Source organism: Spinacia oleracea, chromosome 5, assembly GCF_020520425.1.
Source record: "Spinacia oleracea cultivar Varoflay chromosome 5, BTI_SOV_V1, whole genome shotgun sequence".
NCBI lineage: Eukaryota > Viridiplantae > Streptophyta > Magnoliopsida > Caryophyllales > Amaranthaceae > Spinacia > Spinacia oleracea.
The window spans coordinates 19351714-19363486 of record NC_079491.1 but is presented as its reverse complement, the minus strand read 5'-3'; the positions used below and the strand labels follow the sequence as shown (position 1 = coordinate 19363486).

The 11773-nt window shown below is 40.3% G+C and overlaps 2 non-coding genes across 2 annotated transcripts; both read left to right on the top strand.

Annotated features, from left to right (window-relative positions):
• The first annotated feature begins 10429 nt into the window (after nt 1–10429).
• On the top strand, nt 10430–10533 carry LOC130462258 (small nucleolar RNA R71). Its single transcript, XR_008922358.1, has one exon. It is a non-coding gene; the product is annotated as a small nucleolar RNA R71 (small nucleolar RNA).
• Nucleotides 10534–10556: 23 nt separating this feature from the next.
• LOC130462180 (small nucleolar RNA R71) lies at nt 10557–10663 on the top strand. Its single transcript, XR_008922311.1, has one exon. It is a non-coding gene; the product is annotated as a small nucleolar RNA R71 (small nucleolar RNA).
• The last annotated feature ends 1110 nt before the right edge of the window (nt 10664–11773 follow it).

Genomic DNA, 11773 nt, shown 5'->3' with positions numbered 1-11773 from the left:
ATTCCTTGAATTTGTCAAAGGATTCAGACTTATGCTTCATTAGGTAGACATAACCATACCTACTGAAGTCATCAGTGAAAGTGATAAAGTAGCTGAAACCACCTCTAGCATTTGTACTCATTGGTCCACATACATCTGTATGGATTAAACCCAATAGTTCATTTGCTCTTTCTCCAACTTTAGAGAAAGGTTGCTTTGTCATTTTGCCAAGTAAACATGATTCGCATTTACCATAATCCTCTAAGTCAAATGGTTCTAGAATTCCTTCCCTTTGAAGTCTTTCGAAGCGTTTCAAGTTTATATGGCCTAATCGACAATGCCACAGATAGGTGAGATCTGAATCATCCTTTTTGGCCTTTTTGGTATTTATGTTATATACTTGTTTGTCGTGATCTAATAAATAAAGTCCATTGACTAATCTAGCAGATCCATAAAACATCTCTTTAAAATAAAACGAACAACTATTGTCTTTTATTATAAAGGAAAATCCCTTAGCATCTAAGCAAGAAACTGAAATGATGTTTTTAGTAAGACTTGGAACATGGAAACATTCTTCCAGTTCCAAAACTAGCCCGGAGGGCAACGACAAATAGTAAGTTCCTACGGCTAATGCAGCAATCCGTGCTCCATTTCCCACTCGTAGGTCGACTTCACCCTTGCTTAACTTTCTACTTCTTCTTAGTCCCTGTGGATTGGAACATAAGTGTGAGCCACAACCTGTATCTAATACCCAAGAAGTTGAATTAGCAAGTATACAGTCTATAACGAAAATACCTGAAGATGGAACGACTGTTCCGTTCTTCTGATCTTCCTTTAGCTTCAAGCAATCTCTCTTCCAATGCCCCTTCTTCTTGCAGTAGAAGCATTCGGATTCAGAAGTGGGTTGACTGACCTTTCTCTTTGCAGATTTGGCGCCAGTTTGCTTAGTTGGGCTGGCCTTGTTGCCACCTTTCTTAGCATTCCTCTTCTTTCCAGATTTCTTGAACTTGCCCCCACGCACCATAAGCACATCCTGCTTATCACTTTTGAGCGTCTTTTCAGCGGTTTTCAGCATACCGTGAAGCTCAGTGAGCGTTTTGTCCAGACTATTCATACTGTAGTTCAGTTTGAACTGATCATACCCGCTATGAAGAGAATGGAGGATGGTGTCTATAGCCATTTCCTGAGAAAATTGCTGATCCAGCCGACTCATATTCTCAATGAGTCCAATCATTTTGAGAACATGTGGACTTACGGGCTCGCCTTTCTTAAGCTTGGTCTCAAGAATTTGCCTATGAGTCTCGAATCTTTCGACTCGAGCCAGATCTTGGAACATGTTCTTCAACTCACTGATGATTGTGAAAGCATCTGAGTTGATGAACGTTTTCTGCAGATCCGCACTCATGGTGGCGAGCATTAGACATTTCACATCCTTGTTGGCATCAATCCAACGATTGAGGGCTGCCTGAGTGACCCCGTCGCCTGGAGCTTCGGGCATCGCCTCATCTAGGACATACTCCTTTTCTTCCTGCATAAGAACTATTTGCAAGTTCCTTTGCCAGTCAAGGAAGTTTTTCCCGTTCAACTTCTCCTTTTCGAGAATTGATCGAATGTTGAATGAATTGTTGTTTGCCATATTAAAAACTACAATTGAAAAGAATAAACAAATAAATAACCATTCACAGTTTCTCTTAATAAACTTAAATTCTAGCATACATGCATAATTCAATGTTTATTAAGCATTTTATTCAAATTATGTGTTCCGGCAGGTGTGAATAAAATGATTCCAAGATCCTAAAATCATTGAAGAACTAAGCACAGTTTGTCGACTTAATCCTAGAACATCTTAGGTAAGCAAAAGCCTTTTGCTAATAGTCTAGAAACTATTCTTGGTTGATAGGTACGTCTAAGAACTTATTAGGTAAACCTATCGAATTTGCCACGACATAAAAGGACTCCTTACTTATATCGTTGAGTTTCACCAAAACTAACATGTACTCACAATTATTTGTGTACCTTGCCCCTTTAGGACCAATAAGTAACACCTCGCTGAGCGAAAACTATTACTAGATTGATGTAAAGGATATCCAAGCAAGTGTATATTTTGGCATGGCACCTTTTAACTCAATTTTTAAGTTTGGAACTTAAGGCTCTTACTATGTTGGTTAGATTTTAAGTGAACTAAAATCCTTAATCATGCAACATAATCAAGCTTTTGATCTCATGCATTTTAAGACATATTTAAAGCAATAAATAACTTAAAACATGCATAAGATATTTGTGATCTAGTATGGCCCGACTTCATCTTGAAGCTTTGACTTCAAAGTCCGTCTTGAAAATCTCCGTGGGAGGCACCATTTTCTTCAAATAGGATAAGCTATAACTAATTACAACTATTTGATGGTTCGCAGACCATATTTGAATTGAAAAATAACTTTGGTACTTTAGACCAATTACATTCAAATTAATGGTACGCAGACCATATTTTCTATCCTATTTGGGCCATACTAGTCACTTCATAACCTGCAAAACAGTACATATACAATATATACCATTCACCCATTCATTATCATGAATGGCCCACATAGCTGGTTAGTAAAACACATTATGCATCACGTAAAGATTTGCAGCAATTAATCAAGGGCACCAATAATCTACCAATTATTCAGTCCTTATTAATTCTAATCAAGTTGTTTTAACCTTAAGGATTTGTAGACCTAATCAAGAGTTTATGACTAAAAAGCGCTCCCACTTAAACCAATAAATTCATATGCTTTACCAATTTTAAACATAAAAATGTATTTCTAGTCTAACCGGAAACATACAAATTTAATTAAAATTTAAAGCTCATATCAATTTATAATTGAATCCAAAAATTTAATTTAATTTCAGTCGTATTTAAATTAATTCATGATTTTAATTTTAGTAAAATAATTAGAATAAATAACATTTATTATAATTATAATATTCAAAATTAAAATCCAAGAAAATAATTCAAATTATTAATTTTAAAATTAATTAAAATTACGTGAACTGAAATTTTCAAATTAAACATTCAAAACGATCTAATCGTAACGCAAAACACCCTACGCGTTGCACGCCCATGGGCCGTACGCACACAGCCATTGCTGGCCATGTGCGCGCAGCCCATGCGCTCGTCGCATAGCTGCTGCTTCCCTATCGCAAGCCTCCGCACGCATTGGTGCTCGCTGCGCGCGCCAGCGCTCATCGCACGCGAGCTATCGCTCGCAGTGCGCGCGCGCGACATCGCTCGCTGGGCGCGCGACATCGCTCGCTGGGCGCGCGAGCCATCGCTCGCTGGGCGCGCGACATCGCTCGCTGGGCGCGCGACATCGCTCGCTGTGCGCGCGAGCCATCGCTCGCTGGGGCGCGACATCGCTCGCTGGGCGGGCGACATCGCGCGCTGTGCGCGCGAGTAATGCTGGGCGCAGCGCTCGTGGCACGCGAGCTTGCGCTCGCTGCGCGCGAGGCTGCGCGCTCTTGTGCGAGGCAGCGCGCGTTGTGGCGCAGCTCGCTTGCTGCCCACACGCGACTGCCTTGGCTCGCCCTTCGCCCATGCCCATTCGTTCATTGCTCGTGGCACACGACACAAGGCAGGGCTGCTGCCTTGTGCTCGTGCACTACGCCCTTGCTCATTGCATTCGTGCCGCACGGGCGACGAGCTCCCTTGCTCGTCGTCGCATGCCCGCATTATACAACACCCCTTAAGGGTAACACGAAGCGTCCATTGCTTCGTGCGTGCAAGTTTTATGAACGAATCGCATAAAAATTTAAAATTTATATTTAAAATTAATGACAAATTAATAAATAATATTAATTTCATAATTTTAGGGCGAAAAAATCGAAAATTTATTATCCAATTGATTTCCGATTGTTATGGATTCATGTCTAGGTCATAAAAATTTAAAATTTATCGTAAATTTACAATTTTTATGGTGGTTTTTAATCATAGGTTTCTAATTAAATTACAATTAATTATGAAAATCAAATTAATTCTAAATTATTCTAATTTTCAACAAATTAATCATAATTACAAATTAGATTGCATAATTAACAAGACTAGGCATTCAAACTTGTTAAACATATGCAGTAGGTCAATCAAAAATTCAAGATTTATCAACAAGAATCGCAAATATTTAATTTAACATCTTAAATTTACGAAATTTTGCATTCGAAAAACTAAAACCTTCGAAAAGTCATAGTTAGGCTTCGAATTTGAGAATTCTGGGTTCGGCAGAAAAATACTGTTTTTGTCAAAATTTTAGAATGCCTTTTACATGCGGAATTGACACAAAAATCACTCGATTTGGATGAGTAACGAAGAAACTGCCGAAAAACTGCGTACGTATAATTAAATAAACGCAATTTGCAATTAATTAACAATTACGAAAATTAATCACCCCTTTTAATTCTTGCAAATTTGTAATATTTAACCATGTTCATGCAATTTAGATTATGAAAATAATAAGGGGCTCGTGATACCACTGTTAGGTTATGATTCATATGACAGTTCATAAATCATGTGGAAAAACCATAAAGCCAGGAAACATATTATTTACACATAATCATTTAGCATAGTTTAGATGCATACTCTTTGTTGCGTGCCTTCCCTAGCTGCGCCCGAACCGAACAAGAACAAGTCTTTAGGACTCCAAGTGTCGTCCCTCCGTAGATAGTCCACAGCACGTCCGGATCCGCCTTAAGATTGACCAACTAGAATCGCCCTTAAGGTTCTAATATTTTCGGTTAGGTAGGCAAGAATATTGGCTGATTTTTCTGCTTAAAAATCTTAGTTTTGAATACTTAAAACTTGTGTATAAATAATGACCCCTAGGCCTTTATTTATAGAGTTATGGAAAAGGAATCGTAATCCTAGTAGGATACGAATTAATTGAAATTAGAATCCTACATGAATTCTATTTAATTAATTTATCCAATTTAGGAATAGGAATTTAATCATACACTAACTCTTGTAGATTTAGGAATCACGCATGAGCACAAACTCACACACACACGGCAGCCACAAGGGCTGCCCATGCGCGTGCGAGCAGCAGCCCACGCAGCGCGGCCCACGCATCCGTGGCCTTGGCGCGCGCTGGGCCTGCCTTGCGGTAGGCCTGGGCGCTGCCTTGGCTGGGCTTGTGGCGCGCGTGCTTGCTGGGCGATGGCCCGGCTTCGTGCTGGGCCTTCGTCCGGCAGGCCTCGTCCGATGCTAATTCGTACGATACGCTTCCGATTAAATTCCCGGTTCCGGAATTCATTTCCGATACGAACAATATTTAATATTTCCGATTCCGGAATCAATTTCCGTTTCGAACAAATATTTAATATTTCCGTTTCCGGAATTATTTTCCGATTCCGATAATATTTCCGATTCTGACAATATTTCCGTTTCCGGCAATATTTCCGATTCTGGTAATATTTCCATTTCCGATAATATTTTCCGATACGTACCATGTTTCCGTTTCCGGCAACATCTACGACTTGGATAACATTCATATTTCCGATACGATCCATATTTCCGTTTCCGGCAATATCATCGTTTCCGGAGTATTCATTTCTTGCCTGTGACGATCTTAGCTCCCACTGAAACCAAGATCCGTCGGTTCCGAATATTCATAGATGGAGTATTTAATGCCATTAAATACTTGATCCGTTTACGTACTATTTGTGTGACCCTACGGGTTCAGTCAAGAGTAAGCTGTGGATTAATATCATTAATTCCACTTGAACTGAAGCGGCCTCTAGCTAGGCATTCAGCTCACTTGATCTCACTGAATTATTAACTTGTTAATTAATACTGAACCGCATTTATTAGACTTAACATAGAATGCATACTTGGACCAAGGGCATTATTTCCTTCAGTAGATGGGCAACGCTTATTGATCCTTAGAGACTGCTCACCAAAGATGGGTCATTACAGGATCAATAAGGCATAGCCATGATCAACACACACAAACAAAGCACGTAATCAGCAAAGCTGAGTACTACATACTAAAACAACAACAATCCTAGCATGATACTATCAAACCAACAACCCTAACATGATGCTAATAAATATAAGTAAGGACAGACAAAACATAATAATTTGACGATTATACTTGACTAGACTAAGCTAGGCTTAATAACCATAATATTATTTTAGTTGAAATAGACAATGGACCGAGTTGACCATCCAGAAGTCTTCACTAAGGAAGACGAGGTACGGGCGCGACTCCGTAACCTCAGTGACCTGCGATATCGAGGAACGTTTAAATAAAAATAGGACACGGTGATCAATCCGGTCCCAGAAAAGGCCATGGGCTACCACCATGAACCCCAACTCCTGTTTGTCCGTCACTTCAGACGTGCACAGTCTAAAGCTATTGCTATTCAGTTTCACTTTACATGATTTACAAATTGAGATTCCGTTATGACTCAACCATTACCTAAGACAGACAATTCACATTTGTTCATAACTGCTTTTATCTTGGAATTAAGTAAGTGACCATAAAAGCATCAATCAAGACTCATTCCAACTTAACCAACCTTTCCTTTAACCATGAGCAACCCTGTATATGGGCATAAAGTTTCAACTTACTAAACAAGGTCCTCCGCCCTCATAAAGTAGTGAAAAGATAGAAAGGGAACAACAACCAATCGATCCAACCCAATCATATAGAATAATCTAGTGTTCCCAACCAACATGTTTGTATCAATCATCCATACTAACATGTTACAGTTCTCATAATGCAAAATAAGTTCAATAAGTTTGTCCAACAGTATTAAACATGCACATTCAATATAACCCAGTTCGTCCATAATATCAACATCACCAAGTTCAACAATAATATCAACATAACCAAGTTCAACAACAAGATTCAACATGGTTTCAACAATTAGCACACATTCCAAGCACACAGGTATGTACGTACCTTGTGTAAACAAACTGATAGGCCACTTTAACACTTTCAAAAGTCGCCTAAAGAGAATTCTCCGCCTAAAACAACCAACAAGTAATCCCAATCAATTTCTAATCATTGGCAACCATAATAAAGCATTCTAAATGCATCCTAAACATGTTTAGAACTTTCCCCAATATCAAAACTTAAGCATTTGATTTCCTAGCATCATAATTATTGAACTAGTGATTGAAATTCGTTGAAATCTTTTTGCAAACATCGTACTTTAAATTTTCAGCAATATAAATTCATTTAAAAGCTTCACCAAGGTCAATCTACGTTCCTAGTATCTCAAAACAACAAACTTAATAATCCATACTCAACCTACCATGATTTATAATCATAAAAACCTTGAATTTCATACTTTAAACAATCAAAATTAATATTTCAAAGTAATTTGATAATCTGAAAATTAATAACTTTATTATTAATTTGCATAATCTGAAATTTATAACTTAAATTACAAAACCATAACTTTAATTCAAGAAAACATAATCCAAATTAATAAATCATAAATAAGCCATAATTTATAATGGGGCATCAAAGCAATCGAATATCAAATCATGGCTAACACATCTACATTGCCCATCATCAAATACCAAGAATCAAAACAATTTTCGTTCAAGGGGCACAGGGAAGCATGATATTGTATTCATCGGAACGTATTTTTGTATTTTTTTTTTTTCAAAGCAATAAACTACTCTAGAAAACATTAAACACACCAAAATAAACACACAAAAATAAGTAAATGCAAAAATAAAAGGAAAAACATACCTAATATGTACAAGTGAGTGAAACACCCCCCAAGCTAAATCAGACAATGTCCTCATTGGCTCAAGGGGTATCATGAGGAAAGTGAGCAACCCGTGGCTTATTTGTCGCTGAGTCGCAAATCGCCCGATCGGGCAGCAGATCGCCCGATCGGGTGAATTTCGAACCTTTTCGTTGAATTTGTGCGCGCCCGATCGGGCGCAACGCAATGCCTTGTTTTATTGACTTTTCTCAGCCCAAAATCCTTCCTTGACCTTTCTACGACGTCATCATCAACCGCCCGATCGGGCGGAATTTCGCCCGATCGGGCATTTCACTCGCCTTTTGTGTCGATCGGGCCACTTTCGCCCGGTCGGGCGATTTCCCAAATTTTTCTTTGTATCGACACGCGCCCGATCGGGCGCACTTCGCCCGATCCGGGTCGGGCGAAATGCAAGCTACTCCGTTTGGCTTTGATTCAACTTTTTCGAGCTTGGGGCCTTAGACCTGCATAACATTAAACACCAAAACCGTAAAATACACTCATCTCGCCTCTCCAATACCAAGGACTACACTGAATCACACACTTGATCAAAAATTATACTAAAACACACAAAACGAAAGCATAAAGTACACTACGGAAAGCAATAAATGGATAGTTAAGTACTCATCCCCTATTAGATTGGTTTAATGTCCCCATTACACAATCTCAGTTTATGCACAGACAACGAAAGGAAGGGGATAAGAGCCACGACAACTCATCGAATGGGGGCACCAAAGATGGTGCCATCTGGTGTCAAATCAATTGCCTTGGATGAGCTATGTGGCGCGGGGGGTGACAGACCACGACCCCGATCATGAATGCGATGCCCACCGTTCACCGAACTTTCGGCCTTTCGGGTCTCAACATCATCAAATCGTGCTTCCCTTCGAACCCATGCCGAAGAGTTCATACTCCGATTACCTCCACCTGCAAAACAATTTGAAACATGCTCTTTTTCCGAAGGATTGTTGGAGTTAGTATGAGTCAATTTAGTATTAAAATAATCATTAGAAACATTGACTCCAAAACATGACTCCTCTACCATAGGGCTCTTAGCAACATGGGTTAAATTGAAAGTAACCTTGTCATCCCCCACATTTAAGGTCAGCTTGCCATTCTTGACATCTATGATTGCCCCCGCAGTGTGTAGGAAAGGTCGACCTAAAATAATAGGAATCTGCCTGTCCTCTTCCATGTCCAACACAACAAAATCAACAGGGATAAAAAATTTACCTACTCTAACAGGCACATCTTCTAGAACACCTAGGGGGTATTTTACAGATCTATCAGCCATTTGCAGAGTTATGTTGGTAACTTTTAAATCACCCATGTTCAACTTGTACATACAGACAGGGGCATGACACTAACACTGACACCTAAATCACATAAGGCTTTGTCAATAAAAAGGTTGCCAATATTACACGGGATAGAGAAACTCCCAGGGTCCTTCAACTTGGGTGGAGACTTATTCTGTAGTAAGGCACTACATTCTTCAGTAAATGCAACAGTCTCCACCTCACTAAATGCTCTCTTCCTAGTCAAGATGTCTTTCATGTATTTAGCATATGCAGGTACTTGAGTAATTAATTCAGTGAAAGGGACCGTTACCTGCAGATTCTTTACCACTTTTAAGAACTTACCAAACTGCTTGTCTAGCTTGTTCTTTAGCTGACGATGAGGGAAGGGAAGTTTGATAGGTGGAACTTGTATCTCAACTTTCTTCTCAACCCTTGTGTCAGCTTCCTTATCCTTGACCACCTTCTCACTTTCTCTTGGCACAACACCACTAACAGATACTTCAACCCCTTCCTCTATAGTCATGGGTGGCCCATCATACTCATATCCACTCCGCAAAGTGACAGCATTTGCAGACTCTCTGGTCACAGGCTGTGAAGGGAGTTGACCCTTCGGTCTCTCTGCAAGAGCAGTAGCCATTTGTGCCAACTGTTTATCCATGATCTTGTTATGAGCAGTGAGGGCATCGATTTTGGCATCCTTTTCGCTCAGAGATCTCTGCAATTCCAACATCATATTCCTCATCTCTACAAGCATGGGATCAGGTTATGTGGGTTGAGGTTGTGGAGGAAAACCAGGTGGTCCACTAGGCTGCGGGTTGTAGTTACTCCGCGGTTGGTAGGGTTGTTGTGGTGGTGGTTGGTAAGGTTGTTGTGGTGGTGGAGGGTGTTGAATCTGGTGGGGGTTCTGAACATTAGTACTCCTATATGATAATAGGGGGTTGTTTTTATACCCCTCATTGTATGAGTTGGAGTACGGATTGTTCTGCTTGTAGGCCTGGAATGCATTGCATTGTTCAATAGAGCTCCTACATTCCGGTGCATAATGACCTTGAATCCCACAACTATTACAGACATTGGCCAACTGAGCACTCATTGCGGCGACACTAGCTTGTTGGGTGGCTTGGGAAGATGCGATCTGTATATTGTCCAGCTTGTGATGTAGGGCAGTTAGCTGAGCAGTAAGATGTTCAATAGAGTTCATCTCATGCTTAACACCACGATCGGCAAAACCTCTAGGATTCCCATATTGGGAACTATGGATGGCTATCTCCTCAATCACCTCTAAAGCTCTAGGCACCTCCAGTTGCATAAATCTCCCACTGGCAGCTGAATCCAAAAGACACCTAGACTCATTACCCAGACCATTATAGAACTGCTGAACCAGGAACCAGTCCTCCAAACCATGGTGTGGGCACTCTCTTTGCAAGTCCTTGAATCTTTCCCAAACCTCGAACAAACTCTCATCTGCTTGTTGAGAGATACCTAATACCATTATAGAACTGCTGAACCAGGAACCAGTCCTCCAAACCATGGTGTGGGCACTCTCTTTGCAAGTCCTTGAATCTTTCCCAAACCTCGAACAAACTCTCATCTGCTTGTTGAGAGATACCTAATATCTGTCCCCTTAGACGAGCTGTCTTCTCAGGTGGGAAATATTTAACATAGAATGCAAGGGCCAAAGAATTCCAATCGGTGATTTTCATAGCTGCGCGGTTGAGACTGTTAATCCATAGCTTGGCCTTCCCACTCAATGAAAATGGAAAGAGTATCTCCATAGTCTGCTCCGGTGTTAAATTCTTCTGCTTAATGGTGGCACAATACTGAATGAAAGACTGAATATGGAGATTGGGATCTTCACCCTTTTCCCCACCGAATTGGTGTCTCTCGATCATGTTTATCAGCTGGGGTTCAATCTTGAAATTCTCGACCGCAATGGAAGGCATGATTGCCTTGGGAAGCATAGACAGACTTGGTTTAGAATAGTCTGTAAGCCTTGGCACAAGTGGGGGTGGTGGTGCTTGGTCACCCATCTCTAAATCTGTATGGAATAGATTGCTAATCAGATAGTCGGATTCAGAGTCAGAATAGTCTCTCAACTGTTCAACGAATCTACGCCGTCTACGAAAGGTCCGTTCAGGTTCAGGATCGAACGAAGTCAGATCGCTGGTATGGAAAGTCCTGGGCATAAACAAGCAAGAACTAGAAAACAGTCGTGAGATCCGGTCTCAAGGAACGGGAGTCCCTTTAGAAGTGACAAACAATAATCTAGAAAAACAATTAATAACAGAAAATAAAACCGTTTCCCCGGCAACGGCGCCAAAATTTGACAGGCTAAATCGCACTCCTATCAAAGATAAACCTAACGTTCACCAACTAAAAATATAGCAAGGGAAGCAGGGATCGTATCCACAGGGAAACAGTGTTCTTTCTACTATTAAAAGACTAATCTAGACTATTGGTAACAAGAATTGGATTGGTTTGTATATTAAACTAAAGCAAATAATCAAATCGGAAGATAACAATATTAAAGGAATCTAGGGCAGCGGTTCACCACAAATGCAGACCGGGATTGGACAACGGACAATAACAATCAATTAACAATCATAACTAGGAAAACATGCATCTATCGAATCTTATGAATTCCTTAGGATAGAACAACTAGCGGGCTCTCGCTACGTACTAGAAATAATTCCTATCTAATAGCCACAAACCAAAAACATCAGATTTATACCTCTCGGCGC